Here is a 17,909-nt window from a genome sequence, read left to right as displayed (position 1 = left end):
TTCAACCACAGACCTCACAGTGCGGCCAGCATGCACGTGGGCAGCCTCAGCCCAGATCTCTGTGGCCAGCGTCCTCTGAGAACAGGGTCTGTAGAATCCAGAAGTTGACGGACAGTTCTCCAGGCACTGGCTGTGGACCTTTCTCACGATGCTGCTCTGGTTGGTAGAGAAAGACAGTGGCTAAGGCTCAGGGCAGAGCATTGAGGGGGTGGAGAGGCGACGTGAGACCTGATCCTCTCTGAAGCTGAGGCGGCTTCCGAGAACCTGCACGTGGCACCTGTCTCCAAAGACCGAGTGACAGGGCTGCTGTGAGCAGAGCCATACCTGCCTGGGAAACACCGGAGTTCACCATGACCAGACACAGAGGCACCAACCAGCTCCTCCAGGGAGGATGAGCTCATGGTGCCAGAGACAGAGGCTCAGCTCTGGCCCGGCACCCGCTGCCCCATCTCCAGGGAACGTCCTTGCCTTCATGCTGGGGACCTGACTGCGGATGGGCCCTCCTGTGCGGTGGGTGCTGCTCTGGGACCGCAGCCCAGGAGGCACAAACCTCAGGAGGCACAACCTCTGTGACTTCTGCAACCACATGGGGTGAGGACCAAGAGAAAGTCCTGGGGACAAACAGGAGGGCTCTGACCCCAGGTGGTGATGGAGAGAGCCAGCCCTCACTGGGAGGGGTCTGCAGGCCCAGAGGCAGCACCAGAAACACGGCCAACCAGGGCATGGCTAGTAGCCGTGCAGGAGAGCAGACCTCATCTGGAGGAGCAGAGACGATTCCTAAACCATATACCATTAGTATTCCCAGGAAATACAAAAGGTCACAAAATCAGTAAACTAAAAACAGAAGGGCACTCAAATACTCAAACCTGGAGTTCCCTCCTCTGCCCGAAGGCAGTTTTGGAAGGAAGGACACAGCCTGCCACCTTTCCGTAAAGTCTTGTAAATAGATGTACAAACCTTAAAGATCAAGAGCGTTTGAGTGTAACCCAGGGCGTCCAGGAAGAAGACCTGCACAAACCAAGAGAATGTTAGGTTCCAAGGAAAACCCCAGAGGGAAAGAAGGAGACGAAGAGAACCTGTGGACAACTCAGTTGACCACGGATCTGGGTGTGCCCCTCCCCTGGAGACAACAGGGGGAAAGGCAGACGTCTCAGAAACTGGAAACTGACACAGAGACAGAGACGGAGAGAGAGAGCGGTCAACGTGAGACTTAATATCATGTGGCTAAAGTTCTCACTGTTCCTCTGCAAGATGCACTTGGAGAAATCTCTCCTGGCATGCTGTCAAGGGGAAAAGCAATAGAGAAGCAGAAGGAAAAATTTAAAAAGAGCATTATGCCCAAAAGTCCATACGTGTCCAATACCTACCTGAGACGGCTTCCAAAAACAAAGAGGGAAAGCGACTTGGGAAGGAAGGAGCGTCCCTGAGGTGAAAGAAGGTCTGACCTTGGATTTGAACAAATCTGTGGAATGCCAGAAAGGAAGCTGGAAGGAGACAGCTATGTTATTCCTGGATTTTTACTAAAGAAAATTCTTAAAGCTTTTGTCATAGAAAAAACAAGCTTCGTACTTTGATCTACATTGTGGGATTCTGGGTCTGAGGCAAGATAACCACCGTGCATGAGGGTAAACATGTATTTCCAGTCACAGAAAGACTCTGAAAATTCAGCATTCACGTATCCTACCTGAAAGCAAAATCACTAATGATAAACTCAAATAAAACAATAAGAAATGAATTGATAATGAGAAACCCTTGGGCCACGTGAGTCTGTGATGAGCCAAGTCTCCACCAACACAGATTTAATTTTTATGGTGAAAACTGTGAATGGCTTACATTCATTAACCAAATGAGACGGAGACTCATGCACAACATATTTTGTGTCACTTAATCAAAAATTTGTTTTCCGAAATTAAGATGAAAGTTGAAGCTGGGTGTGGTGGCTCACGCCTGTAATCCCAGCAACTCCGGAGGCTGAGGCAGGAGGCTCACAAGTTCCAGGAAAGATTAGGCACCTTCTGAGACCCTGTCTCAACCCATTTTTAAAAAGGGCTGTGATGTAGCTCAGTAGTGAAGTGACAGGGATTCAGTCCCCAGTAACAGAAAAGAAGAAAGAGTGATAAAAGATGAAGGTGGAAAATAAAATGACGAACACAGAAAGCAGATGACTTTTTAAGTGAGGGATTAAATAAAGGGTGCTGTTGCTTGTTCAAGTCGCAAGCTTAATTTATTAGCTATAGAATACAACTTTAACCAAAATTCCAGCATCATTTACATAAAATGTTAAATCATTTTAAAGTCATGTTGCATGCATGTGAGTAGAAATTTGGCAAAAATTAGCCAAGATGTATTTTATGTAGAAATGGAATGAGAGTCATGCTGTCAAATCATATAAAATAATTATTATAATGAAAAGGGTTCAGAATTGAAACAAGAATTGAAGAAAGACGATCCAACAGACTGAAACCCAGAATAATGTCAGCATTTCACCAAATCATTGTGGGATATTATAAATTAAAAGTGTTTTTAGTTTGGGGGGGGGAAGAACATTTCAATTGCTACATCAAAAAGAAATTCTAGATGCATTAAATAGCTACATGTGGAAAATAAAACTGTAAAGACCCTGTCATAAAAGATTGAAGAATATCTAAACAATCATGAAGTGGAAAAGCCTTTTCTAAAGAAGCTGTGAAACCCAGAAACCTGAAGAGAAGGGATTTGACTATAATAATATTTAAAGATTTTATGTTAAAAAAAAAAATGTCGAGAACAGACATCCCTGTCTTGCTCCTGACCCCAGGGAAGTTTTTTAGATGCTGTTTGGCACAGTCAGGCTGCTGTGCTGCTCAGATCTGCTATTTCCTGTTGATCTCATGCACAGTAGTGCTACCTGCTGTTTGCACAGTCATGCTACCTGCTGTTGATGCTCAAGTCCTTGTTCCTGCTACCTTGTCCATTGTCCCCTCAGTCCTACTTCCTGTGCTTGAGGCTCTGAGGTTTGGTGTGTGGACCTTTACCTCGTTACACATCTTTCTTCTCTGGCAACCGGACCTATTTTTCCTAATATTAGGATGACCCGTCCAGCTCTGTTGGTGGTCAACTGCATGGTGTCTCTTTCCCTCACATGCATTTTAACCTACTTGTGTCTTTGAATCTAAAGTGTGCCTCTTGTATACACATAGATGGATAAATATAGCATATTTATATCATTTTTTTGGCCCAATCTTCTTTGAATTGGAGAGTTTCATCCATTTTCACTTAATACAAGTACTGACCAGGTAGGACTTACGTCTGCCATTTACTAGTTTTCTCTAAGACTCACGTCTTTTTCGTTCCTCATTCCTTCAATATTGTCTTCTTTTATGATAAGTGAATATTTTATAAACTACTATCTTAATCCCTTAGTCATTTCACTCTCTCTTTTGGAGCATTTTCTTCGTGGAAATTCTGAGGATTACCATTACTGTTTTTATAATAATCTAGTTTGGATTAATACCAATTATTTCAATAGTGTTTAAAAAACCTCTTGTTACTGTGTGGCTTTGTCTCTTCGACGCTCTGTGCTGTTAATTCCCAGCCACATCTCTGGGCACTGTGTGGCCACCCCCTTAGGTCCAGGCTGGTCGCAGTGAGCAGTGGCCTTTAATCTGGTAGGACATATTATGCAGGTACAGTAACTGCGCTTATCTTTCCCAACCCTGCTCCTCTCAGGTGGGGCCCTCTGGGTCACCCGCCCTGCTCCGCCCTCCCGCCAGGGGAGCCTCACCTCCCGCTGGCCCACTAGCCTTGAGTGGCGACAGACACTTATGGTTTTGGTTCCCTGGCCTTAGTTGGAAGTGGTTTTCTTTTCAGAATTATTGTGGCTGTAGATGAAAACATTTTCTATCATTACTATAATAGTCTATGGTTGTTTCCTACTTCTTTTTGTGACGTCCTCTTGGCCACCCAGCTCCTTCGCCGGGGGTATCCTGTAGCCCTGCCCTTCCCTCTCTGAGCACCCCTTCTTTCTGTGCCAGTTCCTCCCCCATCAGTGCATCTTGTTACTGTGGAAACCACCCACGGCTCCTCCCAAGGAAAAGGGCCTGCAGCTCACCATTCGGAAGGTTCCAGGCCCCGTACAGAGCGCCCCCTGATGGCAGAGGACTGAGGTGGTGACGCAGGGGACCACAGGGCCAGAGAAGGGACTGAGTGTGTGTGTGTGTGTGTGTGTGTGTGTGTGTGTGAGAAAGAGAGAGAGAGAGAGAGAGAGGGACTGTGTGTGTGTGTAACAGGGACTGTGTATGTGTGAGACAGGGACTGTGTGTGAGAAAGGGACTGTGAGTGTGAGAGAGAGAGGGACTGTGAGTGTGAGAGAGAGAGGGACTGTGAGTGCGTACGTATGTTGTGTGTGAGACAGAGACTGTGTGTGTGTGAGAGAGAGGGACTGTGTGTGTGTGAGAGAGAGGGACTGTGAGTGTGTATATGTGTTGTGTGTGAGACAGGGACTGTGTGTGTGAGACAGGGACCTTGTGTGTGTGTGTGTGTGTATGTGTGTGTGACAGGGACTGTGTGTGTATGACAAGGACGCTGTGACCCTGTGTGTGTGCACACGCGCATGTGCTCCTCCTCTGGTGTGTCCTTCCCACAGTCTCCAGGGTAACCTCAGGGCTCCACCCTGGTGACCCTTGCAACCCTCACCACCACCCAGGGTTGGAGTACGTCTCCCCCTTCTTCGTGCCTCTCGCTGGGGTTAAATTCCAACACTGGGGCCCTCCAGGGACACACTCCAACACACCCAAACCAAGCACCACCCTTTTCTGTTTTTTCTCTACGACATAATCTAATAGTTCGTTGGCCGAGAGATTCCTTCTCAGGATCGGGAAACCAGACCTTTGACTTGCTGCACCTGTTATGGTGATCTCGCGTGTTGGTGGCTTCATAACATAGTAACACATTCCTGAGAAACATACTTAGATGCATGAAGAAATCTTTGAGTTCACTCTTCTAGAATGTGACTCATGATTTTGAAATCTATGTTTACATATGAATTTAGTCTTTAGTTTTCTGTTCTAATCACATTCTTATGAGAATTTAGAAAGCATGAATTGGGTCCGTGTCCACGGTTATCTATCCTTTGGCATAATTTATATCTCAGAGGCATTATCTGTTTTTTGAAGATTTCAAGTTGCCAACCAGGAAAACCAGCTTTATGTGTAAGTCACTGACCCCTCGGCAAGGAAGGCATCTAAAGGCCGGATCTGAGAAGGACAAAACACCACTTACAAATTCCTTGTGCAAAAACGCATAATCCAGTCCTAGTCATGGTACACCTCTCTCTCCTTCTCTGGGATTTGAAGACTAGCACCACCTAAAAGGAGCCTGTGCCCTCCAGCTCCCAAACCCAGATCTCCAAAGGCAAGTTCTAGCAGCCCCATGACATCTCATGAGCCACTTATCAAGAAGAAACGAACTTTATTTTCAGAACACACATAACAACACAACACACAGCTCTTCAGGAATTCTCTCAGAGCTCATCTGCCACCATGGGCTTCCCACAAGCCTCTCAACCCCCACCACTCCTCCTGCTCTTGAGGCCGATTGGCTGGGTTGCGTGGGCGGAGCCAAAAAAGTCCCCCAATGAGCAGCTCCGTGGTCTGAAAGGGCAGGGAAACAGCCCAATGAGCATCACCGCAGAGGAGCCAATCAGCTGGCAGCTAGAAGTTTGCTGGGGCCCCTGTGAGCCAATCATCAGCTGGCAGCTGGAGTTTGCTGGGGCCCCTTTGCTGTGGCTCTCAAGAACTACGGCCTTTTCCCTACTCACAGCAAACATAAGTGAAATAATTGCAGAAGCAACCAACATAAACTAAGACCATTTTCCCAGGTAGTAGCCATTGCATTAATCATTAAGTCGCATGTAAAATGATTTATTTACCAGCATAGCACAGGGAAGGGATTTAAACTCCATAGTGATTCAGAATCAGAGAATAGCACAAACACGTGTCCTCGGCACAAAGGGAAAGCCCAGGACAGGATGTGGATCAGAAGAAGTGTTTCCTGGCTGGGGCTGTAGCTCAGTGGTAGAGAACCCACCTCACACGTGTGAGGCACTGGGTTCCATCTTCAGCACCACTATAGAAATAAATAAAGATGTTGCGTCCAACTACAACTAAAAAAATATATATATATATTTTTTTTTTAAAGAAGTATTTCCCCTTCAGCCTACTGGCCCCATTAAATTCTTAGTAAGAAAATATAAAGAGGTCATTCTAATCTGAAAACTTACATGAAAGAATTTGTGAATCTCAATAATGACCAAAACTACTAAAAAGTTGGGGACACTCAGGCTTGTCAGTTATTAGTGTTAAAAGGAATTTTCACATTGTATACATCCATAAGACAAGGATCCTAATGAGAATAAGATATACTCCTCCAGGTTTGTACAAATATGTCAAAATCGACTCTGCTGTCATGTACACCGAAAAGAACAAATTTGAAACACAGGGTGAGAGAGTCCTCAATGCTGGGGAGTAATTAATTAATTAATTAAGAGGACACAATGCTCATGAGCTATTAATGCCACAGTCTAGTGTTCATCTGTTTGCTGTTACCACAGGGGATCATAATGAAAAAAAAATTACTCCTGGAGAATCTTTAACCAAGTTTAAGAACAAAACCCAGGGGGTTACGGAATAAAAACAACCACATGGAAAAAAATGCCTAGTTTTACAGCTTGAGCAACTGGGCAAGGAGAGCTGTAAGCCAGCAGAGCCTGAGTGGGGGAGACGGGAAGAAGACAGAGAGGAGCAGCACAGGTCAGGAGAGGAACCACACGTTGGGCTGAGCTGCCCACAGGAAATTAAAGATGAGAGGTCAGAGACAGCTGGTCAGGCAAATTTAGAATGTTCTAGAAAATGGGAGTCATAAACATATAAACAGTATTAAGTGATGGGAGCCCATGTGGACAGACCCAAGGCCAAGCCCCAAGTTTCCCTGCAGGGTCCACGTGCACAGCCATCGGCACCCTTGGGAGCACTGGTTTCAGGGTCCGCCAAGACACCCACTCAAAACAGGCACTTGAAAACGTTTAGTGGAAGGGCCATTTACCAGTGTGTGATCAGGGTCAGCAGCAACGAGGTGGTGGGGCACCCAAGGTCACGCAGACACTGTCAGCTGGGCCGCAGAGCCAGCAGCAGAAGGTGGTGGCCATCGGCGCCCAGCAAGACCTGTCTCCGGAGGAGGACGTCCTACTAAGAGTGACTCCTGGCCTCCCCAGCCCTGTGCGGGGCCCTCCTCCTCCCATGTCTCCTACTGACCCAGACTGGTGGAAATCAGCACATGAGGCATGGCCGAGGTGGACCTACAGCCAGATTCCCAGGGCACAGGGCAGGGAACGGAGGGGCCGCTGAGAATGTCCAGCCCGCGTCAACACCACCAACAGCTGGGATGGACCCGTGGACGTGGTCTCTGTGCACTTTTGGATCCCACCAACCCCGCAGTCCCACGTCACTCAGACTTTGTCCTTCACGTGGCAAACTTGCAAAGTGGACCTGTGACCTAGGCCAGCCTTGCCTGTACCCCCAGACCTGTCAGGCAGTGCTTGGAGCAAATCAGGGCATCTTGTTGTGTTCCCCATTCTTTTTTAAATAAAATGATTGGAAGAATGGAGGCGAAAGCACAGATAATATGGATATGAAGCACATATCTTATAATTTTATCTTGCTGAAACAAAATGGAAAATATGCTAATTAGAAGGCAATTTTAAGTTTTAAACAGAACATGCATGTGAAGAAAAAGCATAGAATGATTTAAATGAGATGCAGGAAAATAATACCAATAATACATATCTACAGAGCAAGGCGTGATGAAGGATTTTGAAATAATTTTGGATTTTTCAACCAATTCCTTTCCCAATGTCACTTGAACTCCAGACGTAATTTCAAGAAGGCACTGTCCCTGGAGCTCAGTAGAACTGGCCTTCTCATCTCGAGGAAGTTTCCAGAGCCCTCTGCAGGTGCTCCTTGCTCACATAGGCTGGAGCGTGTATGTTGGCCAACAGAGCTTTCCACGGTGGTGGAGAGCTCCACATCTGTGGGTCCTGCTCGGTAGCCGCCAGCCACACGTGGCTTGGGACACTTGGATTGTGACTAGTGCAAGTGAGAGGGTGAGTTTCATGTCACTCATGTTGCTGATGTAAGTGGTCACGTGAAGGCCACCACAGCGTCCAGAGGAGTCCACAGGTGGGAGAATCACCCCAGGCCTGCTCGTGTTGCACACCTGCGTGCTGCACAGGCACACAGACAGAGGAGACCAGGCCTGCTCGTGTTGCACACCCGCATGCTGCACAGGCACACACACACGCACAGAGGAGACTAGACAAGGCCTGACCATGACCACCTGGAGACACTGCTCACCATTTCCCAAGTCCTTATTGAACTCCTGCCCTCTGACCGACAAGGCCCAGTGAACAGGCAACACACACCATCCTGACCCCAGCGCTGTGCCCTCTGCCCTCCTGAGCACAGCCTACTGGGGCCAAGAGTGACAGAGTGCTGTTCCTCAGCTCCATGTGTGGAGGAACGGTGGTGATGGGAGAGCCGTGGGCAGAGGCCGGGCCTCCTCTGGGAAGGCAGCCTCCTGGGCCATGGCTCCTGGAGGCACAGATCCTGGCTTGCTGGGGCGGCCCTGGCTGCCGTCTGCTGTGGGCTCTAAGTGAACACCCTGTCTCTGCACCCGCCCCAATGTGGCCTGTGGAGCACGTTCCTGGCTGAGCCAAGCCCCTGGGGTCTCTCCTCCCTGGACACGGGCAGGCTCCTCCAGGGCCTGGCTCCCTGTCCACACCCTTTCATCCCACCCAGCAGGGCCTCAAGGGGCTTGGGGACGAGATGAGCACTAGGTGCTGAGACAATGGAGGGGACCCTGGTGTGTGTCCTGTGGTCCAGGTAATGGCTTCCATGTCCCTCCCACATCTGTGACCCATCTAACAGTGAAGAACAAGAAGCGGGACGGTCAGGCACCTGCTTGGAGGTCAGCAGGTGGGACCTGGCACAGGGACAGCTTGTCTGGAGCGACTCGTGGGCCCCCGGGTCCATCTCCACCAGGGCATCACTGAGGCCCACCTGTGGCCAGAGGTGCCCTCTGCACAGCTTTGGGCAGCAGGGCTGGAGGTTCTGAGAGCCCTGATCTGTCTGCCCTGGTCCAGGGCTTCCCACTGGCCTATTCCTCGGACAGTGTGTGCTCTCCTGCCTGTGGTCAGGGACTGGAGACTCCCTCAGACAGAGTGGAGCTCCTGCCAAGTTCTGGGAGAGTCCAGGAGGCCAGGAGGGTCTCCCAGGGCCCAGACACGGCCAGCATGACTCACAGGGCACGTCTTTCTCTAGATCCAACCCAGGGTCCCTGTCCTGCTCTCCCCTCCCGCCCTGCCCTCCTACAGGGCTGCTCTCCTGCTGGGCTCCTGCTGGTGTCCAGGGTCCTACCACAGAATGCAGGGCTTATTTTTTAAGGTTGTTCTTTGACCTCAAAGCTAACTTACGTTGAAGTACCCACCTGTGGCTGTGTGCACCGTGCAAGGGAGGGAACTTGACGGTTCCTCTGTGACGTCCATGCCCGTCCTGGGGAATCTAGTATCTTTACATGAAGAAGTCCACAAGAAGTCATCTTGCTCAGGTATACGGCTCCATGCCACCCTGTCCGTTCTGGCACTTAAAACTCGCCCCAGCTTTGCGACCCAACACAGCGAGGTTTGTTGAAGTCACTGCCCCTGTTGGTTTCAGAGGTTGCATTGGAACCTGGAGATGCCAGATCTATGTCCCCACATCCCCACATTGCCATGAAGCAGAGCAGTTAAGACAGCAGCCTTGAAGTCAGGCGGTGCCGGTGGTCCAATGTCCATTTCTTGCTTCTGACCTTGGGTTCGTCACGTGGACTCTCAAGGGAAGATGACAGAAGTGACTCCATCACATGTTATATATGCTAACGTCACATATGCTAATCGTCACATATGCCCGTGCATTTCGTGGCACGATGTCATGGGCAGAGCTACATGATATGATTGGCTCTTATTTCTGCAAACTCATCTCACATCATTCACCTTGGTCACTGTCACAGTGTCCCAGAGACCTCTGCCCAGGAGCTCTTCTCCATCCCCCTGTGGTGGCAGTTGGGATGACGGGGTGACCTCATATTTTGAGTAAACCCCAGTAAGGGGACTGAAAACCTCTGGTCCATGTAGTGAGTTCACAAATAATTCTGATTTGGGGCTTGTTTGGTTTTCCTGCCTCAGTAGTGACCGAGGGACAGAGGGATGGCCAGCTGAAGACGAGGGATTTCCTGATCAGTCCTGAGAACACGGTGAACTGAGCCACAAGGCCAGAGGCCACTGGAGCCCTGAACAGTGTCCAGGGTTCCCTGGGATCCTGTGGTCACAGAGTCCCAGGGTCACGCCCAGATTTCAAGTTCTTCCCCTGGGAGCCACCCCAGAAGCGAGGAAGGGCAACCATCCTGGGAAGGCCGGTCTTCTCTGTCCTCTGCCCCAACATCCAAAGATTCAAGTGCATAGTTTAAAAAACTATGGGGGGGCTGGGGATGTGGCTCAAGCGGTAGCGCACTCGCCTGGCATGCGTGCACCTGGGTTCGATCCTCAGCACCACATACAAACAAAGATGTTATGTCCGCCGAGAACTAAAATAAATAAATATTTAAAAAACTAATTCTCTCTCTCTCTCTCTGTCTCTCTCTCTCTCTCTCTCTCTCTTAAAAAAATTTAGGCCTCGTTTCTGTTCTGTCAAATATCAGACATTTCCAATATTTTATATTGATTCCACTAATTTATCAGAGGAGTGCATCACACCTAGCAGGTGTGTGTTCATAATGGGATAAATTAATCTCTTGACTATTACACTAGATTCTGGGGAGTTGCTGACTGCTCTTGGGAAAGCTGAGGACATTTTTCATATGAGGGTTTCCTAAACTCCAGGCAGGTTTTACAGGATCCACGTGTCGGGTTGTCATGAGGAGGGGTGCAAGGACCGAATGGCCTCCCCCACCTCAGATGCCCCCCCCCCATTTGTGGCTCAGGGGACAGTGCACGCTGGCCGAGTGGCCTGGCATGGGCACAAAGCAGCTCAGGCTAGCATCCCAACATTCTCCTCTGTCAGTGTAACAAGGATCGGTTGGTCCAGCAGCAGTCTGGTGGGCTGCAGGAGCCACAGATTTTGAAACCCTTGCCAGTCGAGAGCAAGATGAAGTCTGCAACCTGCAGGCTGCAGGAGGACCATGAGCCTCCATCAAACTCAACACCAAAGCAGCTTCTGGGTGCAGGTGTGAGGAGGGACTGAGGAGGACCACAGGGCCAGAGCCCTAGACGCAGGAGGACCAAGGGTGTTGCTCCTGCAAAGTGCTCCATCCCTTTCTCACGCTGGGGCTGTGACTGCAAAGGAGAGATCCTGGGCTGTGCTGGGAGCTGGGCTCTCAGCATGGAGAGATCCTTGGAGGCTGGGCCTGGGGCAGGCATGGGCTGCTGTGGGGACAGAGTGGCTAGTGACCACGCCGTGAGGAAAGCTTCTCAGGTGCAGCTTAAACATCAGCTGACTGAGTCTTAAACTCACCACTCACTGTGTGTGGTCCCAGGCACTCACCGAGACAGAAACAGCACTCCAAGGCACATGGCAGGTGAGCCTCAGGCGAAGCCCAGGCCCCCAGGGATGGATCAGCATACCGACTACCCGTTTCTCACGGCACCTTCATGGAACAAATGTCCTGGGGCCCAGAAGCCGCCACCAGATGCATGGTCACTGTGCTGACCAAAGGCAAGCTCCCGACACTCCACCTGTGCCCTCCCAGGAGCCAGGAGGAGCCTGAGGAGCAGGTGTGGTAAGGGCAGTGGAGAGACTCAAGGGCATCGTCCAGACGCAGAGAGGAACAAAATCATGGCATCTTAGGGAAACAGGTGGACCTGCGCCCGACTCAGACAAGTATGGGCGCTTCCTCCCATGTGGAACTGGAGAAAAGGCAAGATGGCAGGAGAGTAGAAGGGGGACTTAGGAGGGGACAGGGAGGGGACAGGGGCCATGGCATGAGGGTGGCAAGAGGGTGTCAGAGGGTGACTACAATCAAAGTACCTCATCTGCACTGTGGGGTCGTCATGGGAACAGTCTTTCATGGATACAGCCAATAAATAAACAGATATTGCAGCTGTGGAACAGATAAAGGTGTCCCTAGCAACAGGAAGAAGGTGGCATCCTGGAAACAAGCCCAAGCATCTGAAGGAATCTGGGGACACACAGGATCACCGACACCTTGCTGTAGGTGGCTTGCATACTTTAGTCCTCGTGGCTTGGGACGTGGAGCAGCTCTGGAAGCCACAATCGTGTGAGACTCTAAGAGGCTGGGGTGCATCGTGTCCAACCTTAGAAATGTGAAGTTGGGCCGCAACTGTGAACAAGGAATCAGGATGCATTCTGCTGTCATCTAATCCTAATTAGAGTAAACGAATAGAGAGGCCCGGTGGGGGGAATACATTGTGCCTGTGGTACAGACGTAGGTCTTTGGGGGCCAGGGTGGACTGTGGTAGACGGCACATCATCCCCTAAATATGTCCAGGTCCCCATCTCCTACCCTATGGATGCACCACTCTATGTGGTGAATTGGAATTCAGGTGTGATTAGTTTGAGGACTAGAGCAAGGAAGCTCATTTGGATTGCACTGGGGGTGGGGGTCCAGTAGAAAGAACAGAGGCTGTTGGTGGCAGTGTGGGTCAGGAGAGGGACAGAGACAACGGGGCATGGAGATGCTGCCTGAGGCTCTGGAGACAGAGGAGGGCCCTGAGCCAAGGAAGAGCGTGGCCCCTGGAGCTGGAGAAGCCAGACATGGTTCCCTCCTGGAGCCTGGGCAGCCCTGCCCACCTTGACCTGGGAACCTCTGATTTCAAAACAAAAATAAAATCAATCTGTGCCGTTTTCAGCCAATGCGGTTTGCGGTAGCTTGCTACAGCAGCCGAAGGAAATTCATACAGCAGTGTTCAGAAACGTGGCACAAGTTTCATTTCAGCTCCTGCCCTTCTTACTCTGGAGAGAACCGGGAAGTGGCATTGGAGTCCAGAATGAGCGCTGCAGTGGACACAGCAGGGTGGTTCACACACCCAGGAGGAGAACCAGGCTGCGCAGTCCAGTGGAGGGCAGGTTCTGCCAGCCGCAGCTGGTTTTCTTGAAGCAAGGACATTTCTAGGTGGCAGAGCGAGGCCACCTCCGTCCCTCGGAGTGCTAGCAGAGCAGCCACGGCCCTCCTTGTGCAGAGAGCACTGACAGTTTGGGTCATCTCTGGTTCAACGAGTGATACTGAGCGCAGCTCCTAGCCGCGGCTGCCTGTCCACTCCATGTCTACCTGAGTCCCTCAGTCTTCTGAGGCTGACTGCTGCACACCAGCTGGCATCTTCCCGCCACTGTGCCATCTGAACTGGCACCGCTTCTGAGACGTGCGCCCAGGTAGTTAGTTGTTCCAGGGGCTCTGGCCTTCTTCTCAAAGTGCCCATGCCTGACCCAACTTGATGGCTGCTGCTCGTTCGCCACTAACTACCCACCTTGGTGTAGTCGGGAGGCCGTTGGCACCAGCAGGATTCTGCCTGTGGGCACAGCACCCAGGGGTGAGTGATGGGTGAGCCCCGAGGGCTGCCACCACCCACGGGTGCATCCTGGTCTGAAAGGCAGGAAGTCTGCAGCTGCGTCCTGCTGATCCTAGTGAATCTGGACCATTGTGTTTATTACACTTTCACTTGGTCAAAATAATAATAAAAAACCAGGTTGCAGTCTCCAGCTGTGACCTTCACGGGCGTGCTGACCCGGCTGGGCTGCAGGCCTGTGCCGTGCTGTAGAGGTCCAGCAGGAGGATTGTCACCCCTGGGGACAAAGGGGCCCTGACCCTCTCTCCATCTGTCTCATGGCATCGGTGGACCTGCAGGGTTCACTTTATGGGCCATAAGGGACCATTTTCAGCCCTTTATTACAGATGGAAATCAACATGCCAGAGACTAGTAAATCCCACTGACTCTTCTCAGATGATCAAGGAGGAAAACTTATGGCTCTTTTCCAAAAATGTTAAAGCAGTAATTTTTCTTCTACTAGGAAATATTTGGTTGGCCTAGATTCAATGAAATGGCCTTCACTCTTTGAAAAGAAAACAAGGTTGAACTTGGATGTCGAGTATTTGTGGTGCCTTTCATTATGTAAACGACCATTTGGCACCAATGGTTACAAGCTCAGTCTCTGGGTTTAATTGAGAAGAGAGGATGTCTGCGGTGAATACCTTTGTGAGCACACACACAGCATAAATGTACTCCATTATTGTCTGATGCAAGGTCACGGGAGCAGAGTTCTAGTTCAACCCTTCCTACCTCAGAGATGTGCTAGAGTGCAGACTGACGAAAATCAAAGACCCCCAACCAGGCTTCTTATCCACTTAACAAGGTTCTCCTCCGTGGCAGCTGGAAATGAATTTAACGATGACTTGTTATCCTAACAGTGCATGGGCTCCCTAACCTACAAGCTCTCCCTCTGAGAGTAAAATGAACTCGATTTTACCTGCACCTACTAATGACAAGGAGGAAATTCTTGGAAGGCTGCATTTCATTTATCTATTTTTAATATTTTTATTAGTCATTTATGGATATTTATTTATTTATTTATTTATTTATTTATTTATTTATTTATTTATTTATATGCGGTGCTGAGGACTGAACACAGTGCCTCACACATGCTAGGCAAGCGCTCTACCACTGAACCACAGACCTAGCCCTGGAGGCCTGCATTTTAAATACAGAATGGGCTTATGGGATCCTCAGTGAAAACCAGGGTCGTTTTGGATCATTGGGGTGTTAAAATGATAGCTGATTTTTCTATGAAAGTGTTCAGTATTCAAAAGCAGAGGGAAACCTGAGCAGCTGTCATAGGAACACCATGCGAGAAATCGTGCAGGTGTGCACCCCGAAGTGTGCCTGTGTGTGTGTGTGTGTGCAGGTGTTTACGGGAAGGGAGAGATTTTAAAATGCTCTTGCTGTAAAATTAAGCCTTGTATCTCTGATGGCAAAGTCATGATGCTTTGTAAAATCGTCATTATGAAGCTACTCCTGGCTCAGATTATTGACACACCCTTGGCCTTTGACCCCCAAATTTCACTCTGGCCAGAATTTAATAATTCTTACCCATAAGATTAGTAGCGTCTTCAAATTAAAAAGAGTTTGTGCCATTTAGTGTAATCAAGATGAAGTGAGAGTCGGATGAGCAAGTGCTGGATCTGCTTTGTAAAGACACCATGTCTGTTTTCCAGAAGAGAATTGTTGGGCTGCCCGTCCTCCACATTGCTGAGGGCACGGCTTGCCCCATGACAGCCACGCTTCTCCTTGAGTGCTATCATACTCTGCCATAGTTCTCAAATGTTTTTCTAAAACTGCAGTCTCTAAATACACACCACATGTCAGGGGTTCAATTGGCAAGTGTTTCATATAATGCCTTGTTCCTTAGAAAATAACACAGCAAAATGTAAGTGAAGCATCTGATCAGGTCTTTTGTCCATTTTTTTTAAACTGTCTCAACCTGTTGAATCTTAGAAGATCTTTGCATGTTGGATGGTGGTGATTGCTGGTCACCTGGTTTTGGGTACTGGGGATTGAACCCAAGGTCTTGTACATATTAAGCACCTATTCTGTCGCTGAGCCACACTCCCAGATAGAGAACCGCTCTTCATCAAGTCTCTCTTGCAAAAATTTTCACCTGGTGTTGGTTTACTCTCTTACACTCTTGGTAAAACTTTTGCAGAGTAAATGTTCTGAATGTTAATGAGGCTCAGCTTCTCAGTGATTTCTTTCGTGGACTGTGCCTTCCGAGTATTTTTCCAGTCTTTGCCATATCATCTAGCTATCCTCCCCTGTCACTTGCTGAGAGTTTCGTGGGTTTGTGTCTATAGGTGGGGCCATGGTCCATTTTGAGTTGGTTTCCGTGGAGCTGCGTGGTTGATGCAGACCCTGTGCGTGGCCAGTCGACCTTTTCTTCATTGTGTTATCTTTGCGTTTTGTTGAGATCAGCAACAGCTTGACTGTAGGTCTGTTTGGGGCTCTCTGTGCGGCTCCGATGACATGTGTCCTACTCTCTGGTCAGCACCACACTGTCGATTGCTGTGACTCTGGAGCAGGTTAAACTCAAGTGGCTTCAGTCCCCACCTCTGTCCTCTCCTTGCATCTTCAGTTGGTTGTTCTGTGTCTATGACCTCTCCATGGATACTGTAGAATATTTGTTCAATATATACCAATAACTTCCTGGGATTTGGGGGGAGGGGGTGATGACCTCATTGAATTTATAGAAAAACTTAGTAAGAACTGACTCCTAACGATGGTATTGGCCCTTCGAAAACACGGACTGTCTCCCCACTTATTTAGTTTTTTGATTTCTTGCATCAGAGTTTTGTGGTTTTCCTCATACATATCTTATGAATATTTTGTTACATTCGTCCATAAATATTTCATTGGGGGGATGATAATGTAAATAGTGTCATGTTTTTGATTTCAGAGTCAATTTGTTCATTGCTGTAGACAGGACAATGATTGACCGTTTTAATATATTTTTAGTAGTGTGTTTTGTTGCACACAGTATTTGGGTTTATTTTGACAAAATCATATATGCATAAAATTTGGTTTCAAGCCCCTTTTCCTTCCCCTGCCCCCCTACTCCCCCTCCTCTGCTCCACTGATCTTCCTTTTACTCCTTTACTTATTTATTTTTAGTGATATTTTTTACATAAACAAGTGAAATTCCCCTTCGCACTGGTCTTATGCATACGACAGGGTTTTGTTGAATCCATTCCATATTTCCTCCCCTTTCCCCCCTCCCTCTGGTTCTCCGCCATCTTTCCTGTCTCTCTGTGGCATCTTGTCCCCTCCCTAATCACTCTCTTTCCCTTACTTGGCTCCAGCTTCCGTACGTGAAAGAAAATATTCAACCCTTGCCTTCCTGAGTCCGGCTAATTTCTCTCCGCATGATCTTCCCATTTCAATTCATTTTCTGGCAAATGCCATAATTTCATGCTCCTCTGTAGCTGAGTAAAACTCCATTGTATATATACATACACCATGTTTTTTCCATCTGTTCATCCACTGACAGGCATTTGGGTTGGTTCTATGGTTCTGCTATTGTGAATTGTGCTTCTATAAACATTGAAGTGGCTCTATCACTACAGCATGCTGATTTTAGTGGGGGTCTTTTTTTTTTTTATAAATACAAAGGAGTGGGATAGCTGGGCCTTAGGGGGATTCCATTCTTCGATTTTTGAGGAGCCTCCATCTGGCTTCCAGAATGATATTATTAATTTGCAGTCCCACCAACAATGTATGAGCATCGTCTTCCCCACATCCTCTCCAACATTTGTTATCATTTGTGTTTTTGATAATTGCCATTCTGACAAGAGTGAGATGAAATGTTACTGTTGTTTGGATTTATATCTCCTTGACTACTAGAGATATTGAACATTGCTTCATATACATTTCTTCTTTAGTTCCTTTGCCCGTTTATTTGTTGGAGTATTGGGGTTCTTGGCGTTGAGTTTTTCAGTCCCTGACATATCCCGGATATCAGTCCCGTCAGAGGACTAGCTGCAAAGATCTTCTCCAGCCCTGACAGTTCTCCCTTCATGCTCTTAATCAGTTCCTTTGCTGGGCAGAAGATTTTCATTTTGATGGCTGATTGCTGATTTTATTTCTTGAGCTTTAGGGGTCTGGTTGAGGAAGTCAGCGCCTGCGCCTACAGGATGGAGTGTTACCCTCTGTTTTCTTCTAGCATTTGCAAGGTTTCTGGTCTAATTCCTAGGTCTTTGGTCCAGTTTGATTTGACCTTTGTGTGGGGGAAAAGGAAGCTAGTTTCATTCTTCTCCATGTGAGTATGCAGTTTCCCCAGCAC

This window comes from Ictidomys tridecemlineatus, chromosome 13 (genome assembly GCF_052094955.1).
Source record: "Ictidomys tridecemlineatus isolate mIctTri1 chromosome 13, mIctTri1.hap1, whole genome shotgun sequence".
In the NCBI taxonomy this organism is placed as follows: domain Eukaryota; kingdom Metazoa; phylum Chordata; class Mammalia; order Rodentia; family Sciuridae; genus Ictidomys; species Ictidomys tridecemlineatus.
This window is presented reverse-complemented; position numbering follows the sequence as displayed.